Source organism: Phaenicophaeus curvirostris, chromosome 1 (assembly GCF_032191515.1).
Source record: "Phaenicophaeus curvirostris isolate KB17595 chromosome 1, BPBGC_Pcur_1.0, whole genome shotgun sequence".
In the NCBI taxonomy this organism is placed as follows: Eukaryota; Metazoa; Chordata; class Aves; order Cuculiformes; family Cuculidae; genus Phaenicophaeus; species Phaenicophaeus curvirostris.
In genome coordinates, this window is record NC_091392.1 from 7,838,892 (window position 1) to 7,851,758 (window position 12,867).

Below are 12,867 nucleotides of genomic sequence, written 5' to 3' on the forward strand. Positions count from 1 at the left end.
TGAGGTTGGAAGGGATATCTCAAGGTCATCTGGTCCAATCCCTGCTCAAGAAGGGACACCAGGAGCCAGCTGCCCAGAACTGTGTCAAGTCAGTTTTTTAATATCTCCAAGGATGGAGACTCCATAATCGAGCAACCTGTGCCAGTGCTCAGTCATCCTCACAGTTAAAAAGTGTTTCCTGGTGTTCAGAGAGAATGACCAATGTTTCAGTTTGTGTCCGTTGCCTCTTTCCTGTTACTGGGCACCTCTGAAAGGAGCCTGGCTTTGTCCTCTTTGCACCCTTCCTTCAGGTATTTACACTGATTTACCTTCCGAGCCTTCTTTTCTTCAAGCTGAACAGTCCCAGCTCTCTCAGCCTTTCCTTATAGGTGACGTGCTCCAGACCCTTGATCATCCTCATGGTCCTTCACTGGACTCCCTCCAGTATATCCATGTCTCTCTTGTACTGGAGAGGCCAGAACTGGACAAAGTACTCAAGGTGGGACTCATGAGAGCAGAGTAGAGGGAAAAGATCGCCTCCCTTGACCTGCTGGTAATACTCTGTCTAATGCACCTGGGATACAAATGCCTTCTTTGCTGCAAGGTCCCTGTGCCAGTTCTTGTTCAACTTGATATCCACCAAGGTGCTTTTTCTGCCAACTTGCTTTCCAGCTGGGAGGACCCCAAAATGCACTGGTGTCTGGGGTTGTTCCTCCCTAATCAAAAGACTTTGCACTGCTCCTTGTTGAACTTCATGAGGTTCCTGTCAGCCCATTTCTCCAACCTGTTGAAGTCTAGATAGCAGCATGATCCTTTGACTTATCAGCCGCTCCTCCTAGTTAGGTGTCGTCCAGTTTTTAGCTGCATAAAATCCATCTCACATAGAAGTGAGTAGCTTAACAAACTTCATTCATCGAGTCTAGGAATCACAGCAACCAACTGTCAGATCAACAAGCTCCGGTGTGGCAGCAAAAGTTGGGTACAAACTGCCTGACCCAAATCAGTGCAGGCAGCTGGTGGAAGGGGCTGCTCTTCAACACCGTGCTGGCTGCCTGCCCGCATGTGCAATACAGGCAGTTTCTGACCAACAGGCTGAAATACACGTGTGCATTGATGCAATGCACTTGTTTAATGTTTGCTTACAGTGCCTGAGCTAAACACAGATGGTAGGGTTTGCTGCTGTCTCTGCACTGGGGCTCTGCAGGCATTTCACTGCCTCAACTCCTTGCTGAACCTTCACAGGCAACAATCCAAAGGCATCTCTGAAATATCCTTAACAGCTAATTATCCAGAATTTCAGGCAGTGGGAATGGCAACCCAGCTACAGAAGTTTTATCAGAGAGCCATTGTTTTTAGAGACGTTCGGAAATTTTCTCAAGCGGATGGCTCCTCACCATGATGTGTTGAGTCCTCTCTCAGCTAAGCCTGTGAGATGATCCATGGTGGAGCTATTGCCGTTTAACCTCCATACAGCTTCCACACTTCAGATTTCATTTGTTCAATAGTCTTTAAACTTCTGTTTATTTTTTTTTTCTTCCCAACTCCACCACAGGCACATACACAGCTCACATGACTTGCCAGGCTTGGGTTTTCTTGCTGGAGCTGGCTGCCTGATTAAACAGGCAGGAATTCCCATCTCGGTGCCCACAATACATCTAAGGGCTGTCTTGCTCTTGCATACTGTTCTAATTTTGATGCAAACTATTTTAAATAGCTGCTTTCCCCTCACACCCATCCTTCAACTTTCTGGTGATATAATCAGGTCATGATAAACCACAGCACGGGTGTGTTCGACCCTACCTTCAATAAGAAATACTTGGCGAGAACAGAAGTCATGGGCACATTCAAGGTGCCATTTATATCACATGCCTCATACGTGAAATCATAGAACCATAGAACCATAGAATCATAGAATCATAGAATCATAGAATAGTTTGGGTTGGAAGGGGCATCTAATTGGGTTGGAAAGATCATCCAGTTCCAATCACCCTGCCATGGGCAGGGACACCTTCCACTGGATCAGGTTGCTCATAGGCTCATCCAATCTGGCCTTGAACACCTCCAGGGATGGGGCATACACAACTTCTCTGGATAACCTGTTCCAGTGCCTCACCACCCTCACAATAAAAAATTCCTTCATAATATCTGACCTAAATCTCCTCTCTTTCAGCTTAAAACTGCTACCACTCATCCTAACACTGCACTCCCTCATGAATGAAAATAAAATTAAAATTAAAATGAAAATAAATGGACAGCTAAATTTAAGAAGCCACTTTGAAATTCTTATTGCAGCAAAATGTCTTCTGAAGATGGGAGGCAACAGCACTCCAGAGTGTGCTTTAGGTGTAAAGGAGCTGAGTCAAGCTGCTGTTTCAGGCTGGATGGATGAGTCAGTACTGCTGTGGTTAAAGCTCCTGTTTACCAGGGGCGCGTGAAAGTGACAGGATTGCAGACTCCACTTTAAAAATGTCTCTGAGCCCGTGGTCTTGTAAAAGAGTGTCTGGAGGCTTACACTGGGACTAATGAGTGAAGCACTGACACCTGCCTAAAGCCCAGCGCAGCTTCCAGCAGGGAGGAGACAGTGAGTGCCCTTTAGCAGGGAGAGAACGGATCCTACATCACCACAGAGCACCATGCTTACGGGGCCAGTGCCCCATGCTGAACCTCTCTTCTGCATCCCCCCACAGCAGATACAGAGGATCACCCCATCAATGTCCCACTGGATCTGGCTGCATCAAGCACAGGCAACTGTGGAACAGCAGGAGGCTGCTGGACTCTGGAGGGATTCAGTACAACACATCTCCTACACCCAAAGGAACCTCAGGCTGCTGCTCTGACACTCTGGAGTTGCTGTCACACAAAGAGAGCGGGCAGGCATGGGCAGGGACATTAAGAAGACAGATTTTGGCAAATAAAAGATGCCAAATTTGGCCAGCCTGAAAGCTGCTCCGTGCCACCCTCCTGCTCTTGCCTCTCTCTTCCATAATATTATTTAATTTGGGATAGCTACCGATTTCACAGCTTCATTTTGAGATCCATGGCTTTTGCCCAAGTGGCAGAAATTCTCAGTGGTAAAACTGAGGGGAAGACTTGTCTGTTTCTGACACAGACCCAGATCTCTGCCCCAGCACTAACCATGCTGTTAACTTCCAAGGAGTTTTTGGCTCAGCTCAGCTCACAGTCTGCCTCCAACGCTCCCAACAAGTGGTCGCTTCACCTATACAGAGTAGCTGCAGGCACAGAAAGGGAGGTCAGATCCCAGCCTGTGTCCTTTTGGCAGAACCTTCCTTTATGGCTCACTTGCCAGCAACTGTAACTGGTGTTTCACCACTTCCTTCTCTGCCACTAGCTCCATTGTAGGCAGACAAAAGGCTTTCTCTTGGCATGTGATGTTGGGAGACAGACGGCACCTCTTTTGCCAGAGTCTATGAAATGGTAGTCTCAGCAGTAGGGAAAAAAATAGCTTTTCAGGCTGCTGAGTTTGCTGGCATCAGCAAATGTCAACTCACAGAACAAGACAGCTCCAGAACACTGTGGGCTGATGGCAGCTAGTTCTGCATCAGTTAATCAGGTGCAGAAGTCCCACCTGATATACAAAACATTTCCACTCCCATGTTTTGGCAGAATGAATATTTTCCTTCCTAATTTTTAAAACTCCTACTTAAACATGTATGTGACACTAGTCCCTTTCCCTCTAAATAATTTTGCATAGGAACCCCTACCAAGCCTTGGAACAATGGAAATTGTTCAGGTTCGGCTGAGCTCATCTGACTCATGGCACTGCAAGTTTAACCTTATGTGCACACCTGGCTCCATGGTCACTCTACAGGCAAATAATAAGTCACAATTGAGCAGACAAGAGGTCCTGAACCAGTATCTAAATATCTCTATATATCTTCATATAAATATAGATAGGAAATCTATATTTTTTTCCCACACAGAAAACTCCAGTACTTTGCAAACTTTAGGCAACACAATTTAATCCCCTCAATGACGTGCTTTGGCAATGAAATACAAAGGTATGTATTTTGTACATATTTCTATACCTCACTGCAAAATGATACAGTAGTTTTGGATAGAAACTACAGAATATCTTTATCCAGATGCAGCCAGGAGGAAAATGAAGGTAGACAGGAAGGTTCCAAGTAAGGTGTGTTTGGCCACATCCCTAGAGTTAATACTCTGCTCTTTTATGAAGTGATAAAAAATCTTAAAAATGTGGAAAGGATGAAGAACATAGACTTAATTTCTGCAACAAGGCACATCTGAGAGATAAGTAACATTAAGACTAAAGCAGGTCCTTGCGTCATTAATGATGCAGAAGGAACAATTCCACTCCCAAGTTATCTCTACCAGCATGAAGACTGAATTACAAGGTTTGGCTGATAATGAATTTCTATCACATGCCCTCCAAAATGTGTCTATTATAAATATTGTCAACAGATTGTGCTGCCATTTCCATGGAGGAGGTGAGCAGCAGAGCGCTCCTGTACTAGCTGGTTGAGCACCATCCCAGGGCTTTCTTTGGCACAACATCTTCAGAGCTGGCCTGGTCCACCAGCATACGGCTGTGAAATGGAGACCTCGGCTCTGAGATCCAGCCACCTCATCTGAAGGTGGAGGAAGATCGCATGAGGAGAGGGAGAGGGAGAGGGAGAGGGAGAGGGAGAGGGAGAGGGAGAGGGAGAGGGAGAGGGAGAGGGAGAGGAGACCTTATAGCCTTACAGTACTTAAAGGAGGCCTACAGGAAAGATGAAGAGGGGCTCTTTATCAGCGAGTGCAGTAATAGGATGAGGGGTAACGGTTTTAAGCTGAAAGAAGGAAGATTTAGATTAGGTATTAGTAAAAACTGTGAGGGTGGTGAGGCACAAGTTGCCCAGAGAAGCTATGGAAGCCTCATTCCTGGGGCTGCTCGAGGTCAGATTGGATGAGGCTTTGAGCAACCTGATCCAGTGGCAGTGGGGCTGGAACTGGATGATCTTTAAGGTCCCATCCAACGCAACCCATTCTATGATTCTATGATCTCATCAGGAAGATGACTGAATTAATAACTGATAATTAGTGAAAAAAGACAAGAAACCTGTTGCCTCTTGGTGGTCCTAGCTCTCACTTTGTTTTTCTTGAAACCACCTAGAAATTAAAGTTTTGTGTTACATGAAAGATCACTTCTACAGTCCATTTCACCAAAAGGGTCCTCAAGCCCTGTCCGAGGCTGCCCAGGGAGGGGGTTGAGTCCCCTTCCCTGGAGGGGTTTAAGGGACGGGTGGACGAGGTGCTGAGGGACATGATTTAGTGTTTGATAGGAATGGTTGGACTCGATGATCCAGTGGGTCTCTTCCAACCTGGTTATTCTATGATTCTATGATTCTATTTGTCAAGATGAGAAAACTGCATTTTTAATTTCTTTTCAGTTCAATATGGTTGTGAACTTTTCTAGGCCCAGGTCAGCTTGGGAAATCTGTGTTGTCCCTAAGAATGCCACACTTCTCTCCCTCATACAAGAACTGCATCAATAGGTAGGTGGATTCAAGCCCCCCAGTTAGCTATGGAGCAGCCAACTGGCTTGTAATAAAAATGTAGTGCGTTAGGGTGAAATATATTGAGAGACTTTACCTGCTCATCAGAGCGTCTCAGGCGTATTTGACAGATTAATTTTCATGTAGTTCTCCCCTTCCTTTTTTAAGCCAGGTGTACCCAAATAACTTACAAATAAACACATATATATAGTTACCCACCTGTCTGTCTCCCTACCCATGTTTGTGACAGGAAATACTGAAAATTCACTGTAAAATCAAACAAGACAAACTTGATTCAGTGACCCCAAAATATGTATCTAGAGTCTTTTCAGACTCTGTTGGCTGAGACACTCATTGTGGCCAGGTATGACACAGGGACCTCCAGGAGATCCACATCCTCCCAGCCCAGTTGGAAGTCACACAGGGCATCCTAGGGCATCCCAAATGGCACTAGAGATGTATGCTCAGTCAACTGATTGAAGTGGAGATTTCCAACAAGGACACCAAGGCTCAGATGTGAACTTTTAGGTATATAGTAATTTGTAACATATTAGAAGTTTGCTTTGTACCATTGTAGCATTGCATTTAATCAACTGTTATCTGAGTCCTTTTTCTGCTGGCATTTGACGTGGCACTGAGCTATAGAAATAACAGCATGTTTCAAGGGCTTCAACTAGCTTCTTTCCCAAGTAGTGCATCTTCTAATTTGCTTCTCCAGCTAGTAGAAAGTAGGTCTCACTTTTTCCAGAATGGGTCAAGTTACCGGAAGAAGGTTTCTTCCTGCTACTAAGGGATATGCTGTCAGTCTCAAGCTTTGGGACCAGCTCAGATCCTGCCTGTCAAGGCTGAAGCTGTTCACTCAGGATTCAGTGTGTTATAATCTCATATCATGAAAGGTATGAATGGCAGCAGAAGAGATTATAACGTACTGAGTCTGGTGAGGGTGTCTGGGCAGCATAACCCAGGATGGGACATGACGCACTCCTTTCTGGTGGGGTTGGAAGGGATTCTGCTCACTCCCACAGGGAGGAAGAGACATTCTGAGGTAGAAACAGAATGAACAAGCTCTCTTCTTTCCTTTTATGAGTTGCACCATGGCCTTCTGCTGATCTTCCTGTGCCTTCTTTTTCTGTACTTATATTTAAGCTCAATAGGCTTTACCTGTATACACATCAAATAATTCTGTTAGATGAGCAGAATGTCCTGGAATAGTGGAACTTTCTGATTTTGTTGCCATCCGTTGTACAAATCCACTATTGCAAAGGATATGAAGAACACCAAAACAAGCATAAGAGAACTGAAAGCACAAAGTCTATTGAAGTCCTCTGAAAACATCAGTTTAGCAGAATAAATTGAGGTGTAAATCCCTTGGATATCTATAGATTTTGGCACAGTACAATACACCAAGGTACAAAGAAATGTATTTAGAGCAGATCTAAAGAATTTAAGTTTTGGTATTTATGACAGCTTCAAGCACATTAGACTGTGTATTCATGGCAAACTGCTACAAAGGCAACAAACAAAAGAAAATGCAGGCTCATTCAAGAAATATTCCCGAATAGCAAAGACCTACAGGTTATGGACTAATCCCCACAAGGGAACATATACACACATTTATGCCATACTGACCCTTCTATCCATTACAAAATATGGGTGCAAGGTGAAATACTTTGATTTTGTCCTTTGTGCTATAAATTCAGATTTTGAAAAACACTCCTAAACTATTTTTCCTGGAATTCTGCCTTATACGGCATTAACCACAAGGGTCCTGACTCCTTATTTCACTGCAAAAATGAAAGGCAAGAGCATTCCAAGAAAGCCAAGATGGATTTGTGGCCAAGGAGCTGCCTGTAGAAGTTGCAGCTGGTGCCAGATATCTCTGTATGAGATTAAAAGGTGATGTGATTTCTGGCTGCAGCTGACCAGGGTTAGCAGCTAGTGCATAGACTGTGATTTCTGATGGTCTCCCTGTTCTGCCTAGACCAAGATGATGGCATTCCCATATTGCTAGTGGTACTGTATGCAGAGCCCCTTCCTAGCCCTGAAAGCATAATGGCATCCTTTAAACTCACCTGGAAACACCAAAAAAAAAAAAAAAGAAAATCCCATCATTTTGGGTAAACTTCAGTTTTCTGATTGAACTGCACTGGGAAGCAGTCATATGTCGCGTTTTGTCAGGGAATCTCAGGTATCAGCAACCATCAGCAGACTGAGAACACATCACTGGAAACCCCCTTCCAATTCCCAGCCTAAATCTTAGTAGAGCTTGGATGCAGCTTGTGCAACATGGCTAGAGAGATTTAAAGCTGCCTGCCATCAATATATCTTGTACTTGTAAATTACAAACTCCACCAGTGTCAGGCACACTTAAAATCAATACAGAACCTAATCTCTGCTCCGGTTGGATATTGATTTAACTACATTGACTTAAATTCAAATATAGTAAATCAATAGATCTCCCTAGCACTGACACAAAAACATGGGTTAAAGGTACTTCTAGCAGTGTAGCTTGAAAGAAAAATAATTTTAGTAGGATTTATTTTTTTCTTTTGCCCCGGTTTTCCTCTGGATATGGTTGGACAGTCACAAGCAGGCAGGTTAGTTCCTTAAGACACATAAGAAGCAACAGCATCACTGAAAGGAAGAAATCTCCAGGAGAGGCTGGAAAACAAGAGGGCAGTACACACTACTCTGTCCTGCAGAGCTCAGCTGTCCTGTTCGCATAACTGGGTGTGTGAATTCTGCCAGTTTTCTGCCGGACTAAAATAAAGTAGTGGACTAAAAACTTGTATCAGTGGTCTGAGGTTAAATTAAACTACTGGGAGGTTTGGGTTTAAATGGGCCTGTTGAACCTGGAGAGGACAGGATACTGTGCCAGCTTGTAGAGGAAATTTGTTACTGAGTCTGAGGCAAAGAATATTAATAAGAAAATCAGAAGAGTGGATGCATACAAATAGTGGCAATGCACAGTAAGAGGCAGGTCGTTTCCTAGCAACACCGACTTTAGGCTGGTTAGCTTTAGTTAGCATTTTCTGATTAATAGCTACAATTTTACCCATATTGCTGCTCACTTGCCTACCTGTGCTGGAAGAGAAAGAAAAAGCAATAGACAACGTACAATAGGATACATCTATGCTAGACTTCAAATGTAAAAATGATATCTCTGAGTGTGAGGGACTTGCTAGAATCCTGAAAAACAATAGACTGAAAGTGCTCATTAAGATGTCCATTTCTACCATGTGTGAACTAGCTCAGAGCTGGAGCCTGCCAGGGCAGGCAAGTTTCACCTTAACATGTTTTGGCACTTCCCTCCTTCCTCATCTCCATCCCACAGGACCATATGCTCCAGGGATATCCCATGGCTAATTCTGCTCTCAGTATCATCAGTAGGAGACCCTTGACTTCACTGATAACAGGGCAGAACCCTTAGATTTTATTTATTTATGTATTTTGTCTGTGGCTTTATTCACACCGTGTCCTCAGAGAACAGCATAGGGAAGCAGCTTCTGTGTGTTTGTCTGTGCATGTGTATGTACAGGTCTTGGCGTATTCAGACCTCTGCTCACCTATTGCAAGGTAAATAATTAATGATTGTTTGTCTGCTAGAAACACTTTCTGAAGGTGTTTGAAAAATGCCTTGTACTGCTATGGTGCTACAAAAGCAATTCCTAATATAACCCTGAAACAACCCTTTAGACAGGATCTGTGACAATACGTGCTTGATAGCTGTGTCAGCTAGAGGTCTGATCTGGAGTTGCTGCATGTGCACATAATCAGGCTCTGCTTTCTCCATGCAGACCCAGCTCACTTCTCCCCAGCCTGTCAGTACTTCCAGAGCTCAGCCTCTCTCATCCTCCTGGAGAGCTCCATGGATTTTAAGTCCAGTTTCCTTTACAAAAGGGGAAAGAATGTGAGAGATGCTTTAGAGAGCATGTAAGTTTTTATGTTGTCCTTAACTCCTCTGTGCTGCTGGAGAGGAAATCACCCAGTTTACACAAACCCTGCAGAGCATTTGTTGTAATGCAGGGGTGGCGGAGCTGGGGAGAGCAGCTGCTGTACCCCAAATTATATGGGCTTGCAGTTCCATGCCCTCCAGTGCTCAGTGTGCAGCTCCAAGTATTTAAAACCAAGTACCAGGGCTTTGCCAGTCCATGACATCTCTAGAAGTGGTGGCACCAGCTCCTCTGCCTCACTTCTCTTCTGTAATTTGGGGTCTCCGAAGCCTTCCTCTCCCCAAGAAAAAGGCTGTGGAATAAATCTTACTAGACACCATAGAAATTACACAGGAGAGTTAATCATAAGAAGTGCCCAGCCATGATAAAAGTTTATGCCAAATCTTGTGCTTTTCTAGGACAAAAGGAGCAGATCCACAAGACACAAAGCCACTGGAAGTTGAGGTTTCATTCAGCCCGTGGGACTGGCTGTTTATGTCTTACATTCATTTTTTTATCTGCTATTAATAACTGTCTGAGTAAGGGGAGAGCAACAAGGTTTTGACATACAAAGAAAGAAAGGCCTGATGGACTGAAGAGGGAGAAGAGATTTCATTCATCCAGATTATTTAAGACTCTGCAGTCTTTGTTAACAGCTGCTGAGCTTGAACAAGCAACCTCTCTCTGAAGGAGTCGGCATTGCTCCCCCTTCACTGCAGAGCTGGGAAAGTGCCCATCCGCATGGATGAGTCACTCAGATAGAACTCCAACAAAGACTGTTCTGGCTAAGATGAAAGCATAAGCCCCAGACTCTTTAGTTTTCCTGGCCTAAGCTTCAAGTAGATGAGAAGAGGGAAGGAGGGACTTCAGAATTATTTACTTCTCTTTCTGCTTAGGTTTAGAAAGGCTTTAGAAAGAATGGAAAGAGTCTGTAGGCAGGAACCCAGGGGGATAAATGGATGCGACTAGACAATGAGACCCTGAAGCTCAGCAATTTGATTTAAAATCCCAGCCTACCTTATCTGAGCTTGGCAAGATAAATATCTGTCTTGAACATTTCACAGATCTTTGACAGGGGTACACGGGGCAACAATTTTTGTGGGTACATTACTGGCGGGTCCATGGTAACAGCACTGAAAAACACAGGGCAGGAAGTTAACACCAAGAAAAGAGAGAGCGGATGCTGCAAAGTGTGGAATGCTTTCACACCCCTAGAAGCCCATGGGATGAGAAGGCACCCAAAAGTCAGGGGTATTGACTGCTGCAAATCACTTGCTAAGGTCATGCAACTCCCTGTTGCACAGGGTAAAACATATGGCAAAGCAGAGGGAACAGCTGCGCCATACCTGCTCATAAAGGATGTTGACACTGTGCAAAAAGTGTATTTTCCAGGTGATATTGAATGATGTCCTCACCATTTGGCAACATTTTGTTTCCTTTTGTACCTATAATAAATCCTGAACTTAAGTCTTGGATTGTGTCCATTTGTCACATGAGTAAACATAAATGAATGTGCAATTAAGTGAATTAAGGAGTAAGGTGATCCACCAAGGAAGCACTCCTCTCTCATGGTAGATTGCATCCCATTAAAAGCAGTGGGGTTTTCCTACCATCTTTTACAACATAAAGAAGGCAAACAGACCACCTTGTTTTGAACCAAGAATGCGAGCCTTCTGCTTCTACCTACCTAATCTGTTCCGCCAGGACCCAGGGCAGAAAAACACTCTGCAGCACAGGAGGAGGAGGCTGATCCACTAAAACCTTTGCCATCTTCTAGTTGCATTGATTCACTGTTTCTCTTCACCCCTGGGGAATTCCTGTTGGTTTGACTCATTTCTTCACTTTTCTTATTATGACTGTAGGTTCCTTGAGCAGATCTTGCCTTTTTTTGCTCTGTGGTTGAACAGCCTGCAGAGGAATAACCTCTGGGCATGAGAACAGGCCAGGAAAATCCCTAAATAAGACTCTGGGAAAATCCCGAGCTGAAAAGGCAGTGTATGCCTTTCTTCAAAGAGTAGGTCCATGGGAGAGAATGGAGCTGCAGATGTGTCTGCTATGCCAAGATTGCGCTGAAGACGGCCTAAAGCTGTTTCTTGGTGGAGCAGGACTTGTCCCTTGTGGGGTACCAGAAAGCAACAGGTCTTCTGCAGCAGCTCTTCTGTGAAGACCTTAGGGATTTTCCTCCCACTTCCAAAGAAGCAATGAGTCCCTACAGTATGACTGATTAACGTCAGAGCGCGGAGAAATTTTACAGCACAAACCACCTGATTGCACAAAGCTCCTGTGGTAGGAACAGTCAACACAATAAGTCCCAACTGCCTCCACCATGGGTCTGCCCTGAGTGAGAAGTTTTTACACCTCTTTAAACATGTGTTACTCTCTACAGAAATAACAGCTATTCTTTTAGAAGCAGCTATCTAGACACAGGTCATTAAAAATAGAACACCACGCAGTAAAAATTACTGGATACCTGAAGCCCTGGAGTTTTCACTAAGGGAGAACGGCGCAGTTGTTTGTACATCAGCAGTGCAGCCTCCCTCCTCTGCACCCCTGGCCTTTCCCAGCTTCACTCTGGAAAGGTGGATGGGGATTTCAGCGTATCTATTCAGTCATCAGCTGATGCGCTGCCAACAATGATGTTAATTTTCCCTTGCTGTAACAGGCCGTTCAGGGTCCCAGCCAATGACCAGGGAAGCTGCTGGAAAGAGTGCCATTGATTTCAAAGGCTGTCCAACAACACACAGCTATATACACTGAAAATTAAAAAAAAATTCTCCATATTCGCTTCACACAGGCCGCAAGACTGTCCTCTGTTATTCATAACGATCATTATTATTGTCATTACCATTTGAATTAGTGCCTATGAGTGCAGATGGACAGAGATTTTTATTGAACAGAAATTGTCATTTAACTAGGACTTTCTCAGAACTTAAAACAAAGAAGAACACTTCCAGATGCTGCTCTTTTCCTTTTGCATCCCAACAGCTGCTGACCAGCCATGGTGTCCACAGCAAAATCTGAATTTCTTTTACGTGAACTGCAAAATCTATCTAAAAATTCTTTACATACTGCAATGAGAAAATAAAATTTTAAGCTGAACAGCAGAAACTGGTAAAGCCGCTGAAGGAATGTTAACAAGCTAGCTAAAGACAGGGATCATTAACACTTTAAAAAAAAAGACAATTGCCTTGTTAAAAAAAAAGAACTCTAATTTCATCTTTTAGCTTTATAGATAACAGTGGGTTTGTGGGAAAGGAAATCATTCTGTCAGCTCTGCATGGATCCCACTAACACTTTTTTTAATAAAAGGAGGTTAGAATTTATCACCACTTTGATCTCAGTTCAATACAGCTAATCTTAGCATTGGTTTTAACACAGACATTTAATTGTGTTTAATCACCTTCTGCAAAAATCAATTTAGCTGACATGATACTGACCAG